This window comes from Adiantum capillus-veneris, chromosome 28, assembly GCF_014529385.1.
Source record: "Adiantum capillus-veneris isolate H3 chromosome 28, ASM1452938v2, whole genome shotgun sequence".
In the NCBI taxonomy this organism is placed as follows: domain Eukaryota; kingdom Viridiplantae; phylum Streptophyta; class Polypodiopsida; order Polypodiales; family Pteridaceae; genus Adiantum; species Adiantum capillus-veneris.
Genome location: NC_140958.1, coordinates 72,003,073 through 72,016,263, shown reverse-complemented (window position 1 = coordinate 72,016,263; position 13,191 = coordinate 72,003,073). Strand labels below are relative to the sequence as shown.

General features: G+C 46.4%; 1 pseudogene; it reads left to right on the top strand.

Moving 5' to 3' along the window:
* Nucleotides 1-248: 248 nt before the first annotated feature.
* LOC147420664 (uncharacterized) lies at nt 249-12,681 on the top strand (annotated as a pseudogene).
* Nucleotides 12,682-13,191: the final 510 nt, after the last annotated feature.

Below are 13,191 nucleotides of genomic sequence, written 5' to 3'. Positions count from 1 at the left end.
AAGAGCGCGTGAACCACGGGAAGGAGGTGAAGGAAGCGTTATGCAGGCTGGATCACACTTGTGACAGGAATAAAAGGCGCTTTGATTGGGACTGTGAAGAGATGCGTCGAGGAAGAAGACGAACCAGGAAGGTCCTTGAAAAGAAGAGGAAAGGTATGCAAGAAGAGTTGAATAGACAAGAGCTGGAGCGGAAGGCACTCCACGATGGGATGGTAACGGTACTGGGACAAATAGATCGCGATGAAGAGATGAGAATGCTTCGTATGCTGGACCGTGAGGTAACGCAAAAAATTGATGCTTTGGCTCCTGCCGAGGATACTCTTCCCGGAGGGAATTGGATGTATGAGACAATGCACGATTGTGCGAATGGAGAGTGTGATGATGGTATGCTTGTGCCTGAGCCTTGTATGGCTCCAAACGCTCAGCTGAGTGCGATAGGTTGTGAAGGGCAGGTGGTAGCCCCTATTGTAACTGATCTCCTGTGTGTGGACGAAGGAGAAGAATGTATGGATGTCCCGCCTGTGGACGAAGGAGAAGAATGCATGAGTGAAGAAGAGTGGAAGAGGAAATTGGATGCAATGTTCCCCGGCTATGTCGAGGCCCGTTATGAGGAAAAGCTATTGCATGTGACCGGAGATAATGCGGGTCATACCTTGCTGGGTTGGGAGTGGTTGGCTTGCGAGCCTCCCTTGAATGATGAGTATTGTGCCCTCAGAGAAATGGAGGAGGAGCACCAGGTGGTCCCGGTTGACTCCTATCCCCCACACGAGAGGGGAGAGCTGGAACACGTGGCATGTAGCTACCTACAGGCTACCGCCTCCGAATTGTCCGAGAAGGGGATTGTGGAAATCCGTGGCGGTAATCCAGACGTATGCGAAGAAGTGAGAGGAGGTATAGTGAAACTGGAATGTGGCATGTTGGTCGTGACGCTTGGGCGTGAAGTGAACATAAAGGATGTGAGTCGGGTACAAGTGGTCATTGAAGTGCGAAGTTCAGCCAAGCATGTACTAACAGTAATGCACGGTGATTGGGTCATGGCATGGGTCAGGGAGATCCAGCTGGGAACGTCTCCGAAGTGGCCTTATAGGCTGAATGCGAGTGAGAAGCTGGCTGAAGTAAAGCCAGCAGGATCAGTCAACACGGGGTTACATCTTGGCTGCGAAGAGCAGGTCCTAGTAAGGACACAAGGGCATGGGGCTGGAGACGGTAGAGCTAACCAGTTCCCATCTATGTTGCCCTCGACGAGGGGCCAGTTGGTGAAAGGCGCGCGGAGCACATTTGTGGGAGACTTGAGCTTCCTGGACGGGCGTGACGGGCCAGAGATAATGCAATTAGGGGGCCGGGCGCCCCTTTACCCGAGATGCCTTGCGATGCGGCGGGCGATCTCTTTGAGGGTTGAGAGAGTTCAAACAAATGCAGCCTGCGCTAAAGAGCCGAGCAAGATGCAAGGAGGTAACCAAGGATGGGCCGAGTGTGTGCCCGAACCTGACACGGTGTGGGGGCCTTGGGATAGGGGACCCATAAATTTTTTTATGCTAAGTTGTTGGTACTGGGACGATATGTCATAAAATCTAATATCTAACTAACCCAAATGATTTTCTCATATTAAATTGATCACTTAATGTGGGAGAATAAACGGGAACAAGTGTTAAGATATAGGTATGTGCTTATAGATCTATCTCAACACGGGGCCAATGGTAAAGGGGCCCAAAAGGGAGATGGTCTATCAAAGAGCAAGGCTAACCAATGGAGCATAAGACCTTAGGGTTAGCTTCATTGAAGACCTCCAATAAATGTGTGTAAAAGTCCTTTGACCTTAAGTAAGCTAGGGCTGAGCTTGAGGTGGGAACCCGGCCCAAGCTCGAGGTGCTTGTCATGCTTGAGGTGTTTTTCATGCTTGAGGTGCTTGATTAAGATGCTTGATGTGCTTGACTGGCTCCATGCTTGAGGTGCTTGACTTGCTGCATGATTAAAGTACTTGAGGTGCCTTGAGAAGCTTGCCTGAGATGCTTGTGGGAACACCCCCTAGTTCAAGTGCTTTGTCATGCTTGGTGAGTAAGGTGCTTGATCACCTAAAAGTCAAAAGCATTCCTACAAGAGGGGGGGCGAGCCCTTTTCCTAGGGGCTAGAGAGAGAACACCCACTCACACACACAAGGGAAGCCCAACTTGAAGAGGCAGCAAGGACACATGTCAGGCCCCTACCCATGTTACCTTCATGTGTTGCTTGAAGCCTATTGGCTAGGCTTCAAAGGGGTCCAATGATAAATTACATGAATTATCTAATTGTTTTAGCATTTATCAAGTCCTCTCTCTCAAAGGGGAAAGGGGGACACTTGTCCCAAGGCTACCCATGTTGCTTGTAATGGCTCTTGCTTGTGATTGGCTAGGCCTGGAGGGGTCCAATGAGCTTCAGGCATGAGCTACAAGGGGGGGTCGACCCAAGCAAGCTAGGGGGGTGCCTAGGGGGTATACTCACCCATACACACTCACAAGCACTCTCATTGTGTGATATGCAAAGTGCAAGAGCTCCCTCTCCAAGCAAGTAGAGGTTGAGAGCCTACACCAACACTCTTGGCTATGGAGTGCAAATCCAACCAAGAGCCATGCTTCAATGCTTAAGCTTGCCATTACTATGCTATTATGTATGCTAGCAACAAGAGTATGATAAGTGAGGAACTAATTCTTTCTCCTACGAAATGTTTCTTCTTCCTCTTCCCTACCCTCATTCCCTGCTAGCTCTCTCCACCTTCGAAGGTGTTTGAGGTCTTGGGACTGAGGCTTGGGATAGTTAAAGCTTTCTTCAAGTTTATGTTATTTTTGTGGTGCATGAAGCCTTCCATCTTCATGGCATCACCTAGGTCACAAGGAACACAAAGACTGTATTGTAACAAGTCTCTCTTTATGGGAGAAATCATAATACAAATGCCTATTGGAGGGGGGACCGGCTCCACATAAATCCGGTCCTCAATTGTTGTCATGTTCTCTAAACTCTCTCTCTTGCAAAAGTATTGTCTATGCCAAGTTAACTAATTGCTATGATTATGTTGCTATCTTCAATTATGTCTACCCGCTATGCTCACAAAATCATTTCTTGAAAGTACTCTCATTAAATTCCGCTATTCTCAAATTGAATAGGCAAATTCCATTACATTGGTATCAGAGCATTTGGTTTCTCTTTTCTTGCTTAAGAAGAGAGGTCCTTAAGTAGCCTATAAATGGTTGATGTTGTTAATTATAATAGAGTAAGTGGAACTGGGATCTAATACCGGTTTTGTTAAGCCCACTATGTGGGGGATGGTGCACACCTCGGGAGCTTTGGACTTAATAATGGAGTCTTTTTAGACTTGCCTACGGCTTTACCATTATTGAGCCATAAGAAGTCCGAAAGGAGCTAGCCCTTGGCAACTCTGCTATGTTAGACCTACTCCTCTACTCTCTATAATTAACCAATTTGAGCCGTGGGTGTAGATACTTAAGAGACGATTTTCAAAGGCTAAGAGGAGTGGCAACTAAGGTTTTGAATTGCCAAAGCATACACTAAGTACATACATAAAATTTTGTTAACATGGCTGACAATAATCAAGAGAGTAGAATGAACATTGATAGCTTTGATTTTGCACATGAAGGTGCTAATGATGATGCTCCCATGTTTGTGAATTATCTTGTGACTAGGTTGCAACAAGCTATGGGCAACCCTACCTTGCAAGCCGAAGTTACTCAACAACTTCGTACCTATGGAATTTCCCTTCCTCTCCAAGAGGAGAGAGAGCTTAGGAGGCCTCTTGAAGAGACCCCCAAAAGAAGACTCTCTCCCATTCGAGAGGAGGAATCCAAAGAGAAAGAAAGCAATGAAACTCTAAGTTCTTCTGAAGATGTGGCTCCACGAAGAAGGCGGTCTAAACGATCGCCTACTCCTCCCAAGAGGAAAAGAGCAACCCATAGTCCTTCTCCTCATCACTCTCAAAGGCAAGAGAGGAAACAAAGGTCTAGGAAGAGGTCACCCTCTTCTCCTTCTTCTTCACCTTCCTTCTCTTCCGATGAAAGTTATGGCTATTCTCCTAGAGAATACAAGAGGGGAGGGCATCGCAAATCATTTCCTGCATGGCGAAGGTCACAAAAGCTAAAGAAGTTCAAGGAGGGAGGAAAGAGTATCTCTTTTCTCACCTACGATGGCACCTTTGGTGCTACCGACAAAGTGTTGGCCTTCATCCAGCAATTTGATGCGGCCTTTGGGGACGAGGGATTCACAGAGTCCTCCAAGCTACGCCATGTAGCTATGCACTTCCAAAAATCAGCTCGTCAATGGTGGGCTAGCCTTCGTGGCAATGGAGAAGCACCAAAGACATGGAAAACTCTACGAGTTTCCATCATGAAGCAATTTCTTCCAAGCGATACTAAAGATAAAGTTCTTACCGAATGGCGCGGCTTGAAGCTCCTCTCTCATGAGTCTATCAACAAGTATGTAGATAAGTTTTGGGATTTACATCTCAAAGCTACTGTCTTTCAAAAGATAGACTTTGCCGAGCAAAGATAGCAATTCTGTGCGGGATTACCTGAAGAGATGGCCGAATATATCAACTCTCAACGGCCCGGTACTATTACCGAAGTAATCCACCACACCATGGTTGCTTCACGCATCAATTTCCATCAAGGGGCTAGACGTAATGTCAAGCCCATGGAAAACAAAGATAAAAATGATGCAAAGGGGAAATCCAATGCTCAAAATAATTCCCAAGGCACTTCCAACAACAACAACAACAATCGGTCCAAGGAGAAGGGAGTTTACAAAGGTAAAAACAAACTCTCTCCTGAAGAGCTTGAAGCTTTTCGCAAGGACCATAAGTGTTTCAAGTGTGGGGAGCAAGGACATGGCTATCGTTCTTGCCCCAAGAAGAATACTCGCAATGAGACTCCTAGGGCTTCCACCATCGAAGCTCCAAAAGAGGATGCTCATTGCAAAGGATCATCACTCTCGTATGCTTGGGGAAAGGTACGAGAGCATGATGCCTTCATCTTGTTTGACCCTGGCTCTACTCTCAACTTCATATCAATAGAGTTGGCCACCAAGTTGGGCATTCAAGCTTTTGAGATGGGAGATATAGTAACAGCTGAGGCAGCTTTCAAGGGACAACAAGCCTCCGTTACTCCCTTGATTGGGAAGTTGAGGCTTCATGTCCAAAGCTATGTCGACAAAGAAGACTTCTTCATCTCTCCCCTCCAACATCAGGATGTTATCCTAGGGGCACCATGGTTTGATCGCATGGCTGTCAACATGAAGTTCCCTGAAAGGAGAATTTACTTCACCTACAGGGGAAAGAACATGTATGTAGATGCTAGTGAGCGTGGTCGCACTATTCCACTTGTAAATCCTCTTTCTTTTGATAAATCAATGAAGAGCTCAGTTTCTGTGTACATGATTTATGTCAAAGAGTCTCTAAAAGCTAATAATGTTTCATCAAATGAAAATGATAGGAATCAAGAAGAGTTAGACTTGTCTACTTTTCTAAAAGGGTTCCAAGGTGTGTTCATCGATGATATCCCTATGGACCTACCTCCAAAACGAGGGGATGATGACCATCGTATTGAGCTCCTTCCAGGAAGCTCACCGCCTAACAAACCTCCTTATCGAGTCTCACAAGCTCAACAAGAGGAGATCATGAGGCAAGTACAAGAGCTGGTAGACAAAGGGATGGTGAGGCCTAGTTCCTCTCCCTTTTGTTCTCCAGTCCTTTTAGTGCAAAAGAAAGATGGTACATACCATATGTGTGTGGACTATCGAGCACTAAACCATATCACTATTAAAAACAGATTTCCCGTACCTCGGGTAGAAGATCTGTTTGATAAGCTACAAGGCTCTACCTACTTCAGTAGGATTGACCTTAAGAGTGGCTATCATCAAATAAGGATAGTGGATGAGGATATCTTAAAGACCGCGTTTCGCACAACATTTGGTCTTTATGAATATCTAGTCATGCCTTTTGGCTTGACTAATGCACCAGCTACGTTCAATCGTTTGATGGAGAAAATTTTTAGACCATATCGAAAATTCACCGGAGTGTTCTTCGATGATATCATCATCTACTCCAAGTCTTTGGAGGAACATAAGCAACATCTCCAAGTGATTTTTCAAGCCTTGAGGGAGAACAAACTTTTTCTCAACCAAAAGAAAAGTGAATTCTTCCTTCAAGAGATTCAATATCTAGGCCATATTATCTCTCACGATGGTATTCGTATGGATCCATCAAAGTTAGAGGTAATAAAATCATGGCCTAACCCAAGGAATCTACATGAGCTAAGAAGCTTTATTGGTATGTGTATATACTATAGACGCTTCATAGCAAAATTCTCTCAAGTGGCAGGACCACTACACGACTTAACCAAGAAGAACGTTAAGTTTGTATGGATTGCTAAGGAGCAAAATGCTTTTGAAAAACTCAAAGAGAAGCTTACTTCCCAACCAGTCCTCGTGCTTCCGGATCTCTCAAAGCCCTTTGAGGTCCAATGTGATGCTTGTGGTGATTGCCTTGGAGCGGTTTTGCTTCAAGAAGGGCATGCCATAGCATATGAGAGCCGAAGGCTCAATGGTGATGAATGAGTCTTGGGCATTTATGAGAAAGAGCTTTTAGCTGTTCTACATGCCCTAGACACATGGAAGCACTACCTATTGGGGACTCCATTTATCCTACGAACCGACCACCAAAGTCTCAAGTATTTCATGACGCAAACCAAGCTTTCTGACAAACAAATGAGGTGGGCAAATTTTCTTTCGCAATTTAATTTTCATATTGCTCACATAGCTGGTAAGCACAATCAAGTTGCCGATGCACTTTCACGACGACCAAAAGTTAATGCGGTGTCTATAGCTACTCACAATGATCTATCCTCTATGATAGATGAGTATGCTACTAACCCTGACTTTAGAGACATAATGTCAGCCCTTGCTTTGGGGAAGAAAGAGGAACCATTCACCTTGCAGGATGGTTATCTTCTTCACGGCAATAGGCTATGTGTTACCCATTCCCTTCGTGAGAAGGTTATGTATGAATCCCATGCTCCTCCATATGCAGGGCATAGAGGTATTCAACCTACTCTCCGAGGAGTAGAGACGTATTTCTATTGGCCTACCATGAAAGTGGACATACAAGAGTATGTTTCAAAATGTGTAGTATGCCAAAAGACCAAGTATGATAGAGGGAAGCAACCTGGATTACTCCAGCCATTGCCTATTCCAAATTCACCATGGGAGAGTATATCCATGGATTTCATCTTTGGATTACCCAAGTCTATCCATGGGAATACAGGAATATGGACAATAGTCGACAGGTTTAGCAAGCAAGCACATTTTATTCCTGTCAAAAAGACTATTAAGGCACATCAAATGGCAACTCTCTTCATATCTCAGATTTTCAAACACCATGGATTACCCACATCCATCGTGTCAGATAGAGATCCTAGAATGACCAGTAATTTCTGGAAAGGTCTCTTTGAGAATCTAGGAACAAGATTGAATTTCTCTTCGGCCTATCACCCACAAACGGATGGCCAAAGTGAGATAGCCAATCTTACGATACTCGATCTACTCAAGACTTATGTTACCGAAGTAGATCAACGCTCACAATGGGAAAAGTATTTACCGCTAGTAGAGTATGCCTACAATAATACTATACATACTTCTACGGGCAAAGCACCTTTCGAGATCATAGAAGGAAGACCTAAAAGTCCCTTGCTACTGAAAGTACATGGGAAAATCTTCGCCGCCGATGAGTATAGCCGTGACCTACAAGAATCTTTTCAAAAGATTAGGGAGGCTATAGCCATCTCTCAACAAAGGCAAAAAGCTGCTGCTGATAAGCACAGAAGAGCCTTAATGTTCAAAGAAAATGATTGGGTCTTACTCAAGTTTCCTAAGGCTTGATTAAGGCAAACGACGGGCAAAAATCCTACGGGCCATCAAAAGTATTATGCTAAACTAGCAAAAAGATACTATGGTCCTTTCCAAATCTTGAAGCCTATCAATGAGACGGCTTATCAACTCAAGTTGCCCAACCATTGGCTTATACACAATGCCTTTCATGTAAGCTTACTTAAGCCCTACAAAGGAGAGCCACCAATTGAACCAATTATTGAAGACCCTCCCGAAGTTGAAGACCAAGAAGAGGTGCTACAACCCGAAGCTATCCTTCGGCATGAAGACAAGGTACTACGACATGGTAAGATTATCCGACGGTATCTTATTAAGTTCAAAAATTATCCTTTTGAAGATGCTAAATGGATGCAAGCAGTACAACTTAAGGATAGTATGAACCTTGTCAATGCTTACAATGCTACATTAGAGTAAGCAAATGTACAAATTTCTTTTAAATAACTCATGTTTTTGTTTTATATGACTAGTCCTCTTTTTAATTGTGCACAAAATTTAACTAGTATGCATGCTTAGAATCATGTTTGTGATGATGACGTCTCTGAAACACCAAGTAGAATTTGTCACTCTACTTTGGGAGAATAAAATGGACTAAAGAGCAGACATGCTTGCGGCAGCTATGTCTCCCAAGCACCAAATGGATTAGTCATCCATCTTGGAAAGATGTCATAGGGTAAAAAGGGATCCTTTACCCGCTAAGTACGATTGACTAATGACTAATACTTTATCTTTTCTACCTCATAGTCGAGGACGACTATGATTTCAAGAGAGAGGTAATGTCATAAAATCTAATATCTAACTAACCCAAATGATTTTCTCATATTAAATTGATCACTTAATGTGGGAGAATAAACGGGAACAAGTGTTAAGATATAGGTATGTGCTTATAGATCTATCTCAACACGGGGCCAATGGTAAAGGGGCCCAAAAGGGAGATGGTCTATCAAAGAGCAAGGTTAACCAATGGAGCATAAGACCTTAGGGTTAGCTTCATTGAAGACCTCCAATAAATGTGTGTAAAAGTCCTTTGACCTTAAGTAAGCTAGGGCTGAGCTTGAGGTGGGAACCCGGCCCAAGCTCGAGGTGCTTGTCATGCTTGAGGTGTTTTTCATGCTTGAGGTGCTTGATTAAGATGCTTGATGTGCTTGACTGGCTCCATGCTTGAGGTGCTTGACTTGCTGCATGATTAAAGTACTTGAGGTGCCTTGAGAAGCTTGCCTGAGATGCTTGTGGGAACACCCCCTAGTTCAAGTGCTTTGTCCTGCTTGGTGAGTAAGGTGCTTGATCACCTAAAAGTCAAAAGCATTCCTACAAGAGGGGGGGCGATCCCTTTTCCTAGGGGCTAGAGAGAGAACACCCACTCACACACACAAGGGAAGCCCAACTTGAAGAGGCAGCAAGGACACATGTCAGGCCCCTACCCATGTTACCTTCATGTGTTGCTTGAAGCCTATTGGCTAGGCTTCAAAGGGGTCCAATGATAAATTACATGAATTATCTAATTGTTTTAGCATTTATCAAGTCCTCTCTCTCAAAGGGGAAAGGGGGACACTTGTCCCAAGGCTACCCATGTTGCTTGTAATGGCTCTTGCTTGTGATTGGCTAGGCCTGGAGGGGTCCAATGAGCTTCAGGCATGAGCTACAAGGGGGGGTCGACCCAAGCAAGCTAGGGGGGTGCCTAGGGGGTATACTCACCCATACACACTCACAAGCACTCTCATTGTGTGATATGCAAAGTGCAAGAGCTCCCTCTCCAAGCAAGTAGAGGTTGAGAGCCTACACCAACACTCTTGGCTATGGAGTGCAAATCCAACCAAGAGCCATGCTTCAATGCTTAAGCTTGCCATTACTATGCTATTATGTATGCTAGCAACAAGAGTATGATAAGTGAGGAACTAATTCTTTCTCCTACGAAATGTTTCTTCTTCCTCTTCCCTACCCTCATTCCCTGCTAGCTCTCTCCACCTTCGAAGGTGTTTGAGGTCTTGGGACTGAGGCTTGGGATAGTTAAAGCTTTCTTCAAGTTTATGTTATTTTTGTGGTGCATGAAGCCTTCCATCTTCATGGCATCACCTAGGTCACAAGGAACACAAAGACTGTATTGTAACAAGTCTCTCTTTATGGGAGAAATCATAATACAAATGCCTATTGGAGGGGGGACCGGCTCCACATAAATCCGGTCCTCAATTGTTGTCATGTTCTCTAAACTCTCTCTCTTGCAAAAGTATTGTCTATGCCAAGTTAACTAATTGCTATGATTATGTTGCTATCTTCAATTATGTCTACCCGCTATGCTCACAAAATCATTTCTTGAAAGTACTCTCATTAAATTCCGCTATTCTCAAATTGAATAGGAAAATTCCATTACACGATATGCTTGCGGGGAGTAGCATTGAAGAGGACAGCAAATTGATTGACATGGAAGGACAAGGGTCTGTGCCTTCCCACCTATTCGCCCCGTTGGTCGAGCGGGTCCCTAGTGGAGGCTCGAGGATGATTGTGGAAACGCGCGACTGCCCGAGCCGGGTATGGCGACCCGGGTTGCTTGGGATTGTGGCCTACGGGATGGTCAACGTGGCCGATAAAGAGCTCCTGGGTGTGAGAATATGCGTATGGGACCCGGGAGAGGAGTACCCATGCAGGTATGTTTCCGCTTGTGGAATGCGCAGAATAGTTGAGTTGACAGCATGCTGGGGCATATGGAGCCGAGGCAAAGTAAAGTCGGAAGAGCTGGAGCCGTTCTCTGGTTCCGATATGCAGTATATAGCAGAACAAGGGCTGGCACAAATGCAGCCTACGGATGGCCGATGGGTCCCGCCTCGAAAACCAGGGACTAAAGCGAGTAGCCGTGGATGTATCACAATCGGGATGGGTCGAGCTGAGTCGAAGGATCAGCAAATAAATGAGATGCGTGGTGAGACTGGTAGGTGCAAGAAAAACGATATGTTGAGGCCAGAGAGGTATGGCCGAGGTATGCCCCCTCGACGAGGTGGGTTGGCCACAGAGAGCGAAGGCAACATAAATACGCAGCGCAAGAAGGCGGGCTCCGGTGAGCACCAGGCCGCCTTTCATTCGGGTAGCTGGGCTAACCGAATAATTACGCTCAGGTGTTTACACTTCAGCCGGTGCTGGTCCGAGTGGGCTCACGGAACACTGAGCAGTGGACGGTACGCCAGGCATTTTGGGACTGGATTGCTAACAGGGCTAAGAGCGTGGGGCTCCCTAGTGAAGAGTGGGGTCACACTGATCATGGTCATGCTGCTCGCATGGTGGGCACTCGATGAGTGTCACGAGGAAATTCGATGCAAAGGAATGAAGTTCAGCAGGGAGAGAATGCGGTTGAGAATTACGCAGGGAACACCAGAAGAGGGGATGAATGCTCGATGTGTGACGCTGCCAGCAGCCATAGATGCACGGTGGATTCCTCCACGTCGCACTAACTGTGAAGGTTCGGGGCGGGACAAGAGGAAGCCCCCTAAGGTCAGGAGATGTTTGGATAGTTTGATGAGGAATAATGCTGGGGACGGCTCAAAAACAGGAGGTACGGTTGCTCGACGCTAAAAGGGGGCAAATGGTCTCCCTTGGCTGGTTGCTTGGACGACAAATACGTCAGGAAAGGAATTGGGATTCATACATGCGCGTGATGCTGGACGATGTAAGCCAAGTCTTGAGGCTGAAACACGTTGCTTTCTGGGTAAGGTATATGTTCTCGATGAGGACATCGAACTTTTTTCGAGGAGGGGAGAGTGTTACAGGTCCCCCTTTTGGAGAGCATTTCGGGACCCTCCACCCCTCCTAGGCTCCTCGAGACTAGCTCAACTTGATGTTCCGAGGCCTCGAGGGCTTCGAGCCGACGAGAGGCCCCCGGTGTGGGAAAACCCGTTAGTGGAGCGAAGCATCGAGTGCTCGACTGGGGCGGATGCGCGAGAACGCCTCTTGGTGGTTTTAAGATGGTTAGGTAATAGGGTCGGATGTGAAGGCAACCTACGGGCGCCTGGGGGATTAAGGCCCAAATGCATGCATAAGCGATTATTATCGGACCTTCGGGTTCAAGGTCCACGACACAGAGAAGCAGGTAAACTCCATCGCCAGGGCCGCGAGAGCGCGCGCCCGGCGGTCTGCTATCGCGCCTGCTCAGAGGCGGGCATTGCTAGCACCTTGCGGGGTTGCCTTGGCCGTGAGCTTACCCGAGAGTGGGAGCCACGAGCCCTTTCATCCCAGCTCAGGAACAGGTCGCGGGGCAGCCGAGAGCACCCTCAGCGAAGCGGAATCTTGACAGCAGGCCTCCGAGCATCGTCTTCCTCAGCTCAGGCATTGAGCGCAGTCAGCGGGCCTCCTACTCGATCGGGGGCCGTTTCTGGAAAACAGGTACAACGCCTTGAACAGGGTTGTGCTCAGCGTACGCAGGTACAGCAAGTAGGGCTGCCTCCAGTTGGGGCTGAGTCCTTACTCCTACGGGTGATACACGCAGGCAGCCAGCAAACTTCCCCTGTGGGGACTGCGAGCAGGTCAGAATCATGGAGTAGGCCCGTGGGGCTACTTAACACACGCAGGATAGTTCAGCAAGTTTTGGGCGCAAGGCCTCTACATTACTATTGGACTGCGATTGGTGCCCGCAGTGGGCTGTGGGGATTGCACTTACCCGTAGTGGGTTGTGGAACATTGCTCTCCGCCTGGTCTCCGCTGAGCCAGAGCGTCGAGGCCGAATATACCCGTAATGGGTTGTGGATCATTTGCTCTCCGCCTGGTCTCCACTGAGCCAGAGCGTCGAGGCCTAGTGTGGCATTTGCATATCCACCTGGTCTCAGCTGAGCCAGAGTGTCGAGTCGGTTCTGAAACTTTCGGCTGGTCTCTTGACAGAGACTCAAGCCCATTTTTGTGGTATACCATACGGGTGAGCCCGAGGCTCCGAACCCGATTGTATCTCCTTTTTGGATTGAGCCGAGTTGGCTCCTCTAGTGACGCTGACCACTATAGACTCGGCCATGGTTTGCTCTTGGGCTTGAGAAGCCCTCGTGTATTGATCTTTGTTGGAGCATAGTGGGTTTCCCGTTGTGTGAGACAAGGGGCCCTAACACACACCATGCTAACTTATTTAATCTCTATAATCAAGCTTCGTAGCATTTCTAGATCAAGGTAGACCAAATGAAGGAATTTCCCTCTCTCTCTCTCTCTCTCTCTCTCTTTCTATATATATATATATATATATATATATATATATATATATATATATATATATATATATATATATACATACATACATACATA